Below are 15,968 nucleotides of genomic sequence, written 5' to 3'. Positions count from 1 at the left end.
GATTCATGCAAGATCGGTAACACAATAAATAAATAAACAAATAAATATTGTTGGCTATCAGTCTATAGCTATGGCCTTTTTAATCTAGACTTTCAACTATATTCTGCTATTCACTTCTGAACTTTTACTACATGGGAAGAACTATATTGAATAAAAGTTTCTCTTTTATTCCATCTGAGAAGATAGATGGGATTTTTCTCAATATTTTTTTTTCACAGTACATGGCTTAGGTAGAAGAATAATGGCTATTATAACATGCAGAGTGAGACAAGAGTGATGTTTGTAGGTTTACATCAATCTTAAATCTATTTGGTACAATCAATGTTACAAGTTCTCATATCTACACAAAGATCCTGATGGTTCAGTCATTAAATATGATTTAAGAAAGTAAATTCACCTGTAGCTTGTTAAACAGAATGAACATAAATAATTTATACAATTTTTCTTGTATATAATGCCTTAAGCAGAAAGCAAACCCAATGAAATGTCCACAAACTAAGTTTTAAAATAAACTGCAATAAAATCTTTTTCAAATTTTAAATACTTTGACTAATTTGTGAAAGTCCTTATTAATACAGTAGTATTCAGAAGAGGAAGTTTAATATAAAGTTTAATGGAAGATAACTGAAAGCACTTATTCTTACAACTTTAAGTTTCCCTTCATACTCTGGGTTTTTACAGCTGTCTTTACTATGTAGGCATTCTTGAAAATTTACTATGCAACATGAAAAATATAAGGAAGCTGTTCTTAAAGGGGTTTCAAATAGATTTTTTTCACTCAAAATTCCTCATCACCAATTTCTATCTTTCAGCTGGTTCTACCAATGAACATTTAATTTTGCAAAAGGAAAGTGCTCTTTAAGTAACCCCTGTGAAGGCTGCAGAAAAATTTCTGGTATTTTAAATAAACCTGAAATATATATTTTATCAAATAATCCATTTTGGTACAGTGATTAAGACACTGGACTAGAAATTGGGACATTATGGATCCTTGTCTTCCCTTGGGCATGAAAGCTGGCTGTGCACAAGTCCTTGTCATTTTTTTTTTCTTACTCCAACTCATCTCACAGGTTGTTTGTTGTGTTGAGGAAAATAGGTGGGGGAAGAAACATTATGTACACTGACTAGATTTGTAGAATACAAGGGCCATATATAAATCTAATAAATAATTCTACTTTTAATGCTACTTTTTGACAAATGAACATTTTATTACAGTATATTCAGCAATGAATCAGAGGGGAGGGAAATAAAAGTATCTGGTTGCTAAAGCTTATTACAGACATGTTATTTTTAACCAATGTAATTAGTTATAACATAACTGTTCATGGCCCAGAGTCACTGTGTCGAGAGGGATGGCCATATGAATCTAAACAAACCAACCAAGTATAAATTTGTTTTCATGGTTCAGGCATAAATTTGATAGCAGTTTCTCATGCATAGCCCAATTTAAAATAAATAGGAACCACTAAAAGGACAGTTGTGCTTTCATCCTAATATTTTAGGGCTTCTTCTTGCTAGTAAATTCAATGGATCTTTCATAGAAAACTTTTTGATCATGGGGTTCCTTATTTTGTTCTTTTTACATATCAGGACATTTGTAGGCAGGTTCTAACAAATATTTTTTTAAAAGCTCATAAGCTTGGGACAATACTCTTTCTCTCCTTCCTCTCTCTTTCTATCTGATAATAAAGATTTCCATTGATTTTTGTCAATTGAGACCAAAATTTATAGCCATACACTCCTTGCCCATTTAAATCCTATTGGCTTACTGACTATAATTACATGCTTGGCTGTTTAGAATGAAAATGATAAATCTCTCCAAACTGTTGCCCAGACGTCATTCTCAATCTGTAAAAAAGCACACAAACCAAAACCCCCGAAAGGTACCAAGGTGGGAGTCCGCCAGGTAAACTGAAAGCTCTGAGAACTTGGGGACACCTCTCTTTAGCAGAGAGGGGCTCAGAAGAAAAACAACTCACTGTCTCTATGAAGCCTCTTCTCTAATCTTTATGTTTAACTTTGGCAGTTGGCAGTCTAGTTCCAAACCAGCCATCTCCCAAGGCTGTGATTGAAGGAAACAAGATGAGAGTTTAAATCTCTCTTCCCCACCTTAACCAAATTCCAAATTATCCTTGCACAATTAGAGAAAGGGAAGAGTGGCAACCAAAAGCCTTCCCTCCCTCCCTGTCCTTCCTTCCTTTCACTTTCTTGTTGTGTGCTAATAACATTTACTGCTACAACTGTATTGTTTATAAAATGGACCATGCACGAAATCTAGGCTGCAAACGCAAGGTGCGTCAACATCCCCAGAAGCCCTGATTGCTCCGGGATGATGCTGGGAGCAAACCGGCTCTTCCTTCGCGCCTTTCCCCTTCTCCTTTTCTCTCTTTTTCAATCTCTCCTCTCCCCCCCCTCCTCCTCCTACAGATCAGACGCAGCATTTTGCAATCATTCTTAGGCCGGCTTCCATGTCAAAGTGATGGTGAGGGGCGTGTTATTTCTCATTTTCTTTTCGTGTTTAACCACAAATGTTCTTTTTAAAACCAGACCCGTTCCATTCAGCATCTTGCAAAGAAACAGAAAGCTTGGCGGCCCAGGAACCGGACCTGGAAAAGCAGCAGCGGCGGCGGCGGCGGGGAAGGGACGGGGTGGGGTGGGGAATGAGTGGCGGTTGTTAACGAGGATGAGAGAGCAAGTCGCCGCCACACAGCAGCGACCCAAAGGCTGAGCTGCTGAGATTTCTCTGCAGGAAAGAGAATGAAAGAGACCTCTGAGGGGAAAAGATAGGGGGGGAGGCGCCCCCCCCTCCCCCGTATGCCGACTGATGAGGCTGGAGTCTCCCCGACCAAGAAACCTCTCCGCTCTCTGAGGAGACGAGGCACTACAGGCAGGTCGCCTTTTTTCTCTTCACAAAGCCAAGACGCCCCCAACCCGAGAGCCAATGCCGGGTACCTGCCCTCGCCGCCGTCCGCTCCGACTCCACCGCCGCTGCCGCGTTACCCAACCGGGAATGACACGAGCTACCGGCGCTGGCCGCGAGTCCCCTTCGCGAAAAACCCGCCTTCTCGGGCCTTAGTGGCCCTGTCGCTTGCCAGTCGGGAGCCACGGCACCTAGAGCGCTTTCTCATTGGCCACGTCTCTCTTCCCGTATGTAAATAACGCCTCCTCCTTTCCAATCGACAATTAGCCGCCCGAGGGAGTCCGAAGTCTCGAGTTCCCAGCTCTTCCCCACCTTCGCCCCCGCTCCCGCCCCCCGCGCGCCATGCCCTCCTTTAAAAAACAACGGTTGATCGATTGAATCAGGCAGAGTAAAATCCCAGGCATTGCGTCTTCCCCCCAGATGAACTCCACTCCTTAGCTCAACTGGCAACAGCGTTATCTACCCTCTCCCCCCAATGCGAGGGATGCCCTGGACGGGCAGCATCTTTCATTGAGCGCTGTACAAACCCCGCAGGAGGCTGTGTTCTGATTCTGTGTTATTGCTTATTTCCCCCCCCCCTCCCCAGTTGTGTTCCTTTGTTGTTCCTCCTGAAGTCCTTTCACCTGGGCAAGGGGTGCGCAGCAGACCCTACCAAATTAGAGCAATGTCGAGTAAGCGGGATTTTTACGCAAACCGTATTCTGAAGTTTATTTAAAAGGCAGGTAGAGGGCAGACTGTGTGGGTACAAATTCCCGCCAAAGATCACAGGCGACTGTTTTGGCCGGGGTGTAATTTGATCGTGTATGTACTTATAAAAGTATCCCAACTCGACCCAGGTATAACTTTCTCGGCACCCTCTCGTGATAAAAAAAAAAGGAGAGGTGTTTTCCAACGCTGTGTGTGGAAGGTAAGAGGAACTGGCAAAAGCTATCTTGCAAAAAAAACGTGGCCCCGAATAGTTCGCTTTTGTTTTGTTTTGTTTTGAACAAAATAGGCTTTCTGTTTTACCGAGCCGATTACGAGTACGATTAGAAGATGATCCAGTTCCTAAGAATTCTTAACTAAAATGCGTGGCTAGGAAGATGACCGTACTTTAAATCGGCGCCTGCGGAGAAACGCTGCTCGAGTAAAATCTACTCTCCCCACACACACACCACCACCCGGGCAAATTGCTACAGGTCCATTCAACTTGGAATACTGTATTTAATAAATCCTGCTTGAAACCTAGAGTTTAAAAATAATGCTTTCCTTTCTAGCTGTATACCTGGCTCCCGCACCCATAGATGGAGCCATCACGTTTGGGTTTTTCCTTACTACAAATCGACCACTGATCGTGCATGTTTTTGTTTTTCTGAAAAAGTTCACAATGTTATGAAATCTCGACCCTTTCTCCTGGCCAAGATTCTTTCGCGGGAGATCGTTTTATTCAATCCAGCTTCACTTTCTATCCCAACCCCCTCCTCCAACATTTGTGATCGGCAACTAGAATAAAGAAGGGATCAACATCAGTGGCTGATTTCTCTGCTGGAAAAGAAGCTCTGATGGAACTAAGCAGGAGGTTATTTATTTGTCAGTAGCTCTAGAAAGTTGGGCTGAAGTGTGTAAGAATGGCTGAGGACTATTATGGAAGCTGGCTTTTGCAAACCTAGGCACCTATCCATCAGCACTGAGAATTAAAGGTGAAAAATTGCCCACTCCCCAAGTAAGTGAAGGTAAGCATCTTAAGACAAGGCATAATTTCATCATGGTCTGATCACTCAGCAAACCCCCCATCCAAAAAACCCCCTCCCTGCCATCAACTCACCTCTATGTCTCCACAATACGTTTTTAATTTCATTTCAACATTTACTCATTTCACAGGCAATAACAAGGGAAGAGGACAGAGTTAATGCTATGGAATCTTTATTTTCTTTAATTTTGTGAGTTGAAGATAACTGGCAGCATACTCTAAACAGCATCTTCTTTATGGTTTTTTTTGAGGGGGGGTATATGGTCAGTCTGTAAGGGGGTAAAAATTTAAGAATTATATATTCAAGATAACATGATACAGTATATTACTTGGAAAATATGTTTTCAAATATTTAAAAAAGGATAATTATAGAGATGGGAAATTTCTACTTTTATTCTTAAATATAAAAGGGACATTGCCTAATTTAGTGTGTGTGTGTGGGAGGGGGTAATGTGTGGCTCTACTGATTATGCAAACAATGCCTAGAAGTAAAGAATTTTTAAATTAGATGATGCCTTCACCTTTCCCCAATCTGATGTTCTTCATGCTTTTGGATTACAACTAATACTGATGGGGGTTGCACTCTGTGCCTCTAGTGATATATATAGGCTCACTCTTGGAAAAAAAGAGAGTGAGAGAAAAATAAGAATGTTTATAACAGTCAGAAAAAGATAAAGGCATTACTCAGAAGCCTGCCATACTCCGCAATGGCTTCATGATGTCATCTGCCACTTGCATGTTTGTTATGTTTAATAATAGATCTTATAAAATAAAGGAGAACATTAATAATTAAAACATATTGTCCAATGTATCAGAAGAACCTTTTTAATTTAGTCAAGGATTTGTAATAAATGAGTCTAACTGCCTACAAGCCAACTAATGCAGACTTTTTTCAAATATTCTGCTGACTATTCTGTGATCTATTTAGTTGAGCCCAGAAAAGTCATATTAAAAGAAGACTGGTTCCAATTAGTGAGTTAAGTTAGTCATAACTTAAGTCCCATTAATTTAAATGGGTATATGGTAAGTCTGTCTAAACATCAGTTCACTGTATTTTTCTCACCTCTTAGCAACCAGAGATAATGAAACTAGCTTTCAGTTTGTATGATTATAGTACTGTACTAATGTTCAGGAACATGAGGGTTTCATTAGCAATGCATTTGCTAAGTTTGTAATGTTTGTTATATAGCATAAAATGTTCAAATGCACAGTTTTTGCAAGAACAGTTTACAGGACCATTTAGTATTGCTGGTTTAAAAGCTTGAACTGGATATGTGGTGTAATAATGGATGATTGTTTTGTTATCACTCAGCTTGCTACTTAATATAAGTTTCAGTATGCTGAAGCCAAAAGTCAGCTTTCTAAATTCTTCACAGATATACTCAAACTATATTTATAACATATCATTTTGCTTTAACCAGTATCTATCAGATTTATTCATCTATTATTTACTTACTATCCGATGCAGAAGGAGCTAAGAAAAAGGACAGAAATCACATTTTCCCTAAAGACTGTGTGGATGGTTTGGGATGTCATGCTTAGCTACTGGATTGAATTGAATTCCAGGCATTTCAACCAGTATCCCAAGCATTGCAGTGTTTACTTTCAAGAAGTACCTCTTAAATCTTCTGGTATATTGCTAGTTGTACTTTTTTTGTTTATTGATATGTTTATAATGGAAACCCCCCCCCCCAATGTATTGGGACTGTAACTCCCAGATTCCCAATTCTAAGAAATGCAAGATCCACTTATGTGGAATATGTCAGATTTGAGAGAAATAATTCACGTTCATGCTAAAAGGAGGCAGGCAATGTCCATTTAAATTTGGTAGGTACAGTCTGAGTTATCAGAAAAATAGCACAGAATACTAGTTCTTTGCCTAATAATGTCTAAAAGAGAGTGACTAAAATAAAATCTGTTTAATCTGCATAATTTATGAGCATTACAAAATTCTTCCTTTTGTGTTGCAGATTGTGGATTACCCTGTTTCAAAAAAAAATTGGCAAGGAAGAGTCATTTCATAATAGCATGTTAGAAATTATAAAGCACCGAATAGCTATTTTTTATTTATTTTATTTTTTAATCTCTTATTATTTTTATAAATAATTCAAGGCAGTGAACATACCTAATCCTCCAGGGTTCCTCTCAAAACAGCTCTGTGAAGTAGTTGAGCTGAAACAGTGATTGACTCAAAGTCACTTAGCCAGGCATTTTTTTTTAGTAGTTCTTCAAATTTTATTGGCCCACTTTTGCTTTCCTAGGATATTTAACCCAGTCTTGTCGATCCCAGTTCCATTATAAACATATCAATAAACAAAAAAAGTACAACTAGCAATATACCAGTGTAGCTTGGAGTTCTTAGGCAAGAGTTAATCCTAAAACACATATCTTTCTGTTTTCAAGGACTGTGTCAAGATACTGGGTGGGTCATTTCTCAATTCCTAACCTTGGATTTAATGTTCTAAGTGCCTCAGTAGTAATTTCTTCTACTTCATGGTGTTCAGGAGCATAAAACACAGTCATATTATATAATATTGACTTTAGGACAGTGAATAACATAAAACAGAATTGCATACATTTGAGTTTATAATCTAAAATACTATCACTAACAGCAGAATTGCAAGGTGCCAACATTCATTTCCTCAGAAGCAACTTAGCAGTCACAACTTTAAGTTATGTTAGTATTTTTATTAAACTACCTTACCATCATTCCTGACTCATTTTCTTGATCGGTCATTACTAGGAAAGACCTCATTCACATGTATGTTGAGTGTGTCTGTGAAGGACGGGCAGCATGTAAGACCAGTATCTTGTCACTTTCATTTTTGTAACACCAAACTGAATTTGATATTATGACCCATTCACCTTATTTGGTGAAAATACTTTGGAGTTTTTCACAGTCATGTTTTGATTTTATTGCTATAAAGAATTTGATATCATTTGTAAATTTGTCCATTTTAGTACTGATGCTTAACTCTAGCTCAGATATAAAAGAAGCTGAAAGATATGGATATATTTTATGATGCTGATACTAAGTCAAAATATTGATTCCCAGAGAAGGGAGCACTTTCCACATCTCTTCAATATGAAAATTGTCCATTCCTGTTCTCTATTTTCTATTCTTCAACTAGCTGCTAATCCATGAGGGTACTACTCTCTTCAGTAAAGGGCTTCATCAAAGGCTTAGAGGTTTCAACAGAAGAGAATATATATATAGCTCAGCGTTGCACTTTGGAGTTCTTGGTGCTTTCTGAGTTTCATTTTTGCTTGCAGACATTTCATTATCCAACTAGGTAACATCATCAGTGCAAATCAAAAGATGTCAGATGGATCAATGCTATTAGTATGCTACATCTTCTCCCTCTGCTCCTCTTCCTGCCAAAACCTCTTTCCATCTTCTGCTCCAGTTCTATTAACATCTTTCCTGGAAATATTCCTCTTGCTTTCCCTTTTTGCATATCTTTAGCACTGTCTTCATCCCCTCTCTTTAGATCTTTTGATGTACTTCATCTACAACTGTTGGTTCTCTTTTCTTATTTCTTTGCTGATATCTTCTAAGATATCCCTAGCCCTTACACAAGCACAAAACCATGGTTTTATTTATAGCAAGATATTGTATATAATGAAATATTTATATTTATTTTGTTAAATTATTGTAAAGTATTGTATTAGTTCCATAACTTACTTGACCAGTATCCCTGGTTAAAAGGGTATTCTGTATTTCCTTGTGGCTTTCTTTACTGGCAATAATCCAAGACTCTGGGTTTAGTATTTCTTGAGAGTTCAACACACATAAAGTCAGAAATCTATTAACTTGTATGTTTTTATTGATGAAGCATACCTAAGAAAAAGGTCCCATAAAGGTGCCAGGTATGAGAATTAAAAAAAAATCTATTTCAGGTCTCTTCATGCTGATTTCTCACAATTCAAAACACAATTAAGTTTCTTTTGTCCCATTTGAACCTACATGTTCAGGTTTTTAAAAAAATAATTTTTGCACAGCATTCGTGACTTTAAAACCAAAATGCTAATAAATTTGTGAGATGGTAGATTCTTAAATCTGAAACAGGTTTTTCTAGAACTTTGAAGTTGCTTGAAGGTTCCGTAGCCATTGAACACATTGAAATAGGGTTGGAAATACAGCAGAAGGGATAGTACATGGTGATGTATTGCTCCTCACACGTGGATATTTTATATTAAGAATTTAAAAATGCTGTTCTCGTTTAAAAAAATTAAAATACTTAATAGTCAGCCCATGACCAGTTCACAGAACTTGGTAAGAATATGGATTCTAGGGTGTTCTCATTTGTTGGAAAGATGCAGACCAAGTGAGTTTGCTCCAGAATACAGAATTCTCCTCCCTTAAGTTTTCCAGCATCCCTGGTATTCATGAAATATCTGTCTATATTACAACACCTCTAGCAAATCTCATACAATTTATAGATGCAGGTGATCAGAAATATATTGAATTTAGTTTCAGGCTTTTGTTCCTCAGAATAATTGAATCACAATTAAGACAATAGCAGCCTGAAATTTTGGACCAAAGTATATCTTTTTGGATCACCCTTCCATCACTGTAAACAAATAGCTTGTTTAGTTTAGTTTACTTTATTGTCACACCACCATCTTCAGTGCACATCATGACCATGACCATGAAAATAAACACAAACACACATCCTTCACCCTTCAAACATTGAACCGGAAACCCCGACACCACACCAACACTGCACTATACAGCAGAATTCAAAAGAGCTACTGCCCTGGGATAGAAGCTGTTTTTCATCTTATTTGTGCTTGTTTTTAATATTCTATACTGTCTGCCAGATGGTAATAGTTCAAAAAAAGGGTGCCCAGGATGAGATGGATCTTTGAGAATGTTTTGAACTTTCTTAAGGCAGCGGGAGCTATAAAGCTCTTCCAAAGAGGGGAGAGGGCAACCAATGATCTTTTGGGCAATGAAGTTAACCCTTTGGAGTGCTTTCCTACCTGCCACAGTGCAATTATGTACTGAAAGTAAAGGGATGTCCAAGCGGACATGATTGAGAAGAGAGGAGTCAAGCCATGATCAATTTATTTTTTTTGAAAGTTTTATTTGGGTTTTCACAAAAACAAAATACAAATAAAACATCTTTTTTGTAAATAGCATGGTCCCAGGTTATCACTTCTTCATACAGACACCAAACTCAATTTCATGCTCATTTTTATATTCTATTCCATATCTTATTACCATTTTATATTTTCTACAAAGTTTTCCCCCCTTTTAATTTTCTCAACTTTATTTTAATTATCTCATCCCAATCAAATCATTATATTTATACTTTTGTCTGTCCTGTTTCAATTTCATATTATCTTTTCTTATTAAACAAATTTTTCCCTGTAGTTACCAATTGGAGTATGACACCTTTATATCTTTTAATTTTATCCATTCAAACTCTTATTTAAGCTTCAATGTATACCTTTAAGATTATAGCATTCAATATAATAAATAACTTCCAATTGAATTCTCCTAGGTACATTCTTAAAATACACACTATATTCTTAAAAAGAAAAAATTATATATATATGTAAATAAAGCACACATTCCATTCCAATTCAATTCTATCATTAATATTCATTAAAATCTTAACATCTTTAACATTTCTTTTCAATTAAATATCTTACTTCCTTGGGAAGACTTATAAACTTTCCATAGTTAATTCTTTTTTTTCCCGTATTTTTTTTTCTTATATTTTTATAAATCATTTCTAATAATGAAAAATGTTCCCATTTAATTCTCTCAATCATTTTAATTCATTTATTTATTACCAAACATTCAACTACATTACAGTAAATATTTTATCCATCATTTTAATCATATTTTCTAAAATTATTTCTGTTTATAATATAACAATGCTATCTTATGTACCTTTGCAGAATCCCTTTTGCAATTAAATTTTCACCCATTATCTCTAAACAAGCTTATGGTTACAATCCTTATATCTTTTCCCTGTTTCTCCATTTCTTGTTTCTGTCTTTTACAACTTCTTTTCCTTGCCTTCTTCCCCCTCTTCTTCCCCTCCCCTTTTTACCCCCTCGTCTCTCTACTTCTAACTCTCTCATCTGTAATCCCCTCTTCTGTTGCTTTCTAATATTATATTTATCTTTCAAATTATTCTTTCTTCTTTTTGGTTGTTTTTTCTAGTCTTAAACCTTTCTTTCCCCCCTTTTCTTTTTTCCCCCCACTTAAAATTATTTGATCATTAAAGGTGGCTTCTTCTTTGTCCCAATCTTCTTGTTCTGCAAGCCATGATCAATTTATTGAATGGCTGCATTTAGAAATAGATCTGATTTTTAAAAAAATATGAGCTGCTATAGTTGCTTATGGGGGCTGCTATTAGTTGTTTCATTTGGGACTAAATCTCATCATGGTACAGTTTAAAAATAGTAATGAATAAGAGGTACACAAAGTGAAATAAGAAAACAGCTTTCTTTTGCACACTCTAAAAATTCAGTTGTTTTGGCTAAAGAAATAGAACAGAAAAGTTTGAGGAAACAAATCATTTGGTTAGTATAAGTTTGTTTTTTTGGCTTTCAACTCTGTGAAGTTATGTCTCAGAATATTAATTGACAACATTACTTGTGATGAAAATAATTACCAGTTTGTTTGCTTCTTGCTTAACTGTTGATTTTTCTCTCACACACTTTTTCTCTCACACATCTCCCTATCAGGTTCATTTTTAGACAGATAAACAGATAAATAGACACAAACATTTGCCCCCCTGCAAATCAAGCTGTCAACCACTGACATCTTAGTTATAAAAGTGACTAAAAGTGTTACAAAGACTCTATAGGCATTCTTAGTGGGTGGCAAAACCATATGAGGCATGCACAGGATTTAAGATAATGCAGACTCAAATAAATATTCAGACCTAAGATTCCATTAATATTATAGCTGGCATCCAACTGTGTATTGGCATGCTTATGCAGAAATTTCCTTTAAGACTCTATTACAAGGAGTCAGCAGGTATAGGGAAGCCCCAGTTTGTGATGCAAGTATTCCTTCACACAAATACTCATAAACACACACACTTATTATCAGGCATTCTAGTGGAAATCTGCCCCATTCCATTGGAACAATGATTTCTAAAACAATGGTTTCTAAAATCTGGATGAATCACAAGCATTTATTATAACTACATAAATCTCCCATCTTCCACCCAACTCAATGCTCTATATATGTCCAAATGAAGCATCCTAGTTCCTATGGCAATCTGTAGAAACAGGAAACAATTACAGGAAACATAAAAAGGGTCAGTCAATTAGTGAGGGGCTACCGCAGGTCATATATCCGGTAAAGCAAGAATACCCCTGACTAAGGCCCCTTGCTCTTGTTTCCTTCAATAGTAAATATACAAAACTGTCTGGTTAGTTTTCTGGGTGAATCATTACTGCAGACACAGAGGCAACGTTCATTTGTTTCAGAGAACTGGAATAGTAATTTTGTGACATATCCAGTATAGATTTTTTTTATAATTGTATCTTTGCTTTCATTGAATGTTCACTGAAATTATGATGTGTCTTAATTTTTAATTTAATCATGTAAAATGACTGGAACAGAAAGTTCAAGAATAAGTATATATTAATGTTGGCAGGTTTCTTTCTCTTCTCTTTTTTAATCAAACTATTCAAATGTTCTCATTTTCAGTGCTTCGCTTTTATTTTGTATCCTCTTAGCATTTCCCCATCCTTCCCCAGATGAACTCTTGATATTGTTAGAGAAAAGCGAGAGAGAGAGAGAGAGAGAGAAGGGGAGAGACAGAGAGAGAAAGAAGGAGAGAAGAGAGAGAAGGAGAGAGAGAGAGAAGGAAGAGAGAGAGAGAGAGAGAAGGAAGAGAGAGAGAGAGAGAGAGAGAAAGAGAAGAACAGGTCTAATGATAACATTGAAATATACACAGATCTAATCAGTGAATCCTAAAATCAAAACTTTGATTTTTATCTTTCTGAAGCAAGAAGTCCAAATGTGGTCTCCAATGAAGCTAGATAGGCTTTCGTCTTTCATCAAACCGTCAGTTTTGCCATCTCTGCCAATTCCATTAATTTCAGAATCCACTCTTCAGTGGGCATTTGTTTTCATCTATGTGCATATAAAAGTATTGCCACTACTGTCATATATTGAAACAAAATCCCATTCTTTCTTTCAATCTGCTTATCTGTGATACTGAAAAGAAAAGCTTCCAGTTTCAATTTTACATTCATTTTTAATATTTTCTGAATCAAACAACATATCTGATCCCAATACTACTTGGCAGTCTTACATGTACACCAAAGATGATAAAAAGCATTTTCACATTGATTACATTTCCAACACTCAAGTGATATTGCCTTATTGTATACATCTTTGACAATTTTTCAGAAGTCAGAAGATATGTCATTTTATAAAAAATTTCTTTCATATTATAGATAAATTGTCATCTGTTAATCCACATTTTTCCATTGATTGAGCATAGTATTATATCCAATTTTTTTGCCCATTTAATCATACACTCATTAACATATTCATCCTCCTGATTCATTTTCAACAACAATTTATATTCCTTGGCAATGAGATGGTTGCCATTAGTATACAAGTTTCTTTTAAAGTCTGTTTTTTCATCTGCAAAAAGAAATATTTTTATCCAGTGTAAATCTTGCTGGCAATTGTACATAGGCAAACTATTGACAAATATAACCTCCTTTCCAACTCTTGTTTTTAATCTAGGTTCTCTTTCAGTGAAGATCAGTAGATCAGGATAAGTCAATCAAATTTGTATAATCATCATATCTCTTCTGGAAAAAAAAAGCTGCCTTGGGGCGGCAGTCATAAAGAGATTTTAGGAGACAATCTTGCTTTAAATTTATTCCAAATTCTCAGTATGGTATTCTAACAAAATAACTTTTAAATATAAATTAATCTTAAATTTATCATTTCATAGATAGCTGTGTCACCCAAATCTTAAATCATGTCTAACTCCAATAGCTTCCTATTCTTTAAAATCACCCATCCATTGACTACTCTTTCTGATCCTCTGAATTTTGCGACAAATGTTGTAGCCTTTTCCCTTGAACCCTAGAACAAACTTTGATCAAACGTTTTCCCCTTGATACTGCTCTTTGTATTCTGCTGGCTTTCTTTAGGATTCCCAACACAGAGAGTTATTCCATTTTAAAGACAGCGGCATCTGCAACAGATATGCTGCTAATATCTTCCTTATGATTTTTTTTTGAGAAAGTAATATTTATTTGAGTAGGTTATCCATGTCTAGCAAAATTATAATCGTGGAAGTAAAGGTGTAATCATTTTTATATTCCCAGTTGATGCTTCTCTCTTCATTCAATATTACAACATTCAATCCTTAGTAGTTTTCTTTCATTCCAATATTATATGTCTAGTTCTTGACATCTTCTGGAAGGCAACAATTTTATATCTATTGTTTATATGGTGCCTAACCTACCATTGCCACTAAAGAAATGTTTCTTCCTATAAACAGGATGTTATATGCAAGGCTCATGAAGTGTGTTGTACGATGAGAACAAAACAATGTATTGGGAAACAAAATGTTAAGGGTTGCAATGGAAGTGCACTTCTACTTAAGAACATATAAGGTGATTAGGACATGGAGATAAGACTGAGACTTTCCTATACAAATTGTTTTAAATAATAATATGTGTGTTTGTGTGGCAATGCCAGATAATTTCATTATCTAGGCAGAGAGTCAACAGACAGAACTCCCACACCAGTATGAAATAAGCACACCTTTTTTTCCTGCTTTTAAAGTTTTGGGCCTGTTGTGAAATTTTTTCCCCTGCCTTCTAGACTGCTCCTATGTCTTAAAAGACAAATTTGCATGCCCATTTTGCATTCTCACATCTTTCCAAATTCCTATTTGCTGGTATCAATTAAAAAGTAAAGAAGATGTTCATCTAGATCAGTGATGGCAAATCTTTTCAGCCCTGAGTGCCCAAAGCAGGCGCATGTGCATTCCCAAAATGCAAGTCGCGCCCCTCGTGCACATCCATGGCCCCCATACAGGCATGCATGTGTGCCCATGCATGCCCCACACATGTATCTTGTCCCACGCATGCACCCCTACCCCACACATGCGCCCCCATCCTTGTGCATGTGCCCTGCCTCCCGTGCATGCACGGCAGAGACCCAAAGGCCAGCTGGTTGGCAGGAGGTGCGCGCGCATGCACAGTGGAGCTGAACTGGGGCAATGGCATATGTGCCCACAGATAGGGGTGTGCGTGCCACCTGTGGCACCGTGCCATAGTTTCACAGCCGTGGATCTAGATTAAAATGATGTGTATAAGTTTAATACCAAGACTTTCTCTGTTGAGGCAGCCACAACTTCCTTAACTTACCCTATTGTTGCCTGTGTATTGCACCAACACATACATTATGTAAGATCTCCCCGTTCTGACATCTTGTTAATACTTATGTTAAAACAATTGAGTGGTGATCAAAATACATGCCGCAGAATTGTTGTCTTCCACCTCCAGCTGAATAGGGAGCAGATGCAAAACTGAAGCAATCATTACTCAAACTCTAATTAAATGTGCTGTGGGCAGGCTTTTGTAACCTCCTTCTCAGCCAATACTCTTTGTATCCTTCTGATATTTCCCTCTTTGGAGCTTTCAGGTTGCCTCAGTCACAATATAACCATCTTCATAAGTCAACCTTAGTCAGAATGTTGAGATGTTTTATCTCTGGTGATGGGGTGAATCAAGGAACTTTCCAGCTAATAAAGACTCACAAGAACTCAGTTCATCCCATTTAGCCAATGCTAGCAGCATAAGATCTTGGCCGGTATAATGTAAAGGCACTATTTTTGCTATAAACAGGGGTGTCAAACTCAATTTTATTAAGGGCCGCACAGGGTTGTGTTTGACCTCAGAGGGCCAGGAGTAGGTGTGGCCAGGGTGGGCGTGGTCAGCTCAATGTCCGTTTTTGTCCGTGACAGCCTTCTGCAGCCCTCTGCCAGTAAAAATGGAGCTCGGGGGACGGTGTGCAAGGCACTGCGGGCCGGTCTTTCACTCTTTCCAGGGCAGCTCCACAGGCCAGATCTTAGCACCCCATGGGCCGGATTTGGCCCACAGCCCCTGCTTTAGGAGGTAGACTAGGTTTGAGACAAATGGTGGACCATTTGTCCCAGCACTTATAGGCTATTGGGGTCTGGATGGAGAAGAACAGGCTTAAGCTCAGCCCTGACAAAACTGAGTGACTAGGGGTTCATTGTTTCTTTGAGTGACCCAGACTTTTCATGTTTAATACTTCATGGGGTGATACTTCCCAGGTACAAT

General features: G+C 37.3%; 2 protein-coding genes across 7 annotated transcripts in view; one reads left to right on the top strand and one right to left on the bottom strand.

Moving 5' to 3' along the window:
• Positions 1-3,012, bottom strand: part of FKBP5 (FKBP prolyl isomerase 5) — a 61,996-nt gene extending 58,984 nt beyond the window's left edge. For 3 of the 4 annotated variants that reach the window (XM_087959919.1, XM_087959920.1, XM_026678132.2), the window contains exon 1: positions 2,953-3,012. The gene's annotated coding sequence lies outside the window, so the exon portion shown is untranslated. The remainder of the gene's footprint in view (positions 1-2,952) is intronic. The other variant, XM_087959921.1, reaches the window with a different exon arrangement.
• Positions 3,013-3,514: 502 nt separating this feature from the next.
• The window catches only part of LOC113418785 (uncharacterized), a 68,297-nt gene continuing 55,843 nt past the window's right edge, over positions 3,515-15,968 (top strand). The window contains exons 1-2 of one of the 3 annotated variants that reach the window (XM_087959913.1): positions 3,515-3,827; positions 3,915-4,632. The gene's annotated coding sequence lies outside the window, so the exon portion shown is untranslated. The other 2 variants (XM_087959914.1, XM_087959912.1) reach the window with 2 other exon arrangements.

Source organism: Notechis scutatus, chromosome 3, assembly GCF_049901735.1.
Source record: "Notechis scutatus isolate UNSWTSFEM ecotype Mainland chromosome 3, rNotScu1.2, whole genome shotgun sequence".
NCBI classification, from domain to species: domain Eukaryota; kingdom Metazoa; phylum Chordata; class Lepidosauria; order Squamata; family Elapidae; genus Notechis; species Notechis scutatus.
Note: the sequence above shows the minus strand (reverse complement) of the source record. Positions and strands in the feature narration are given on the sequence as shown.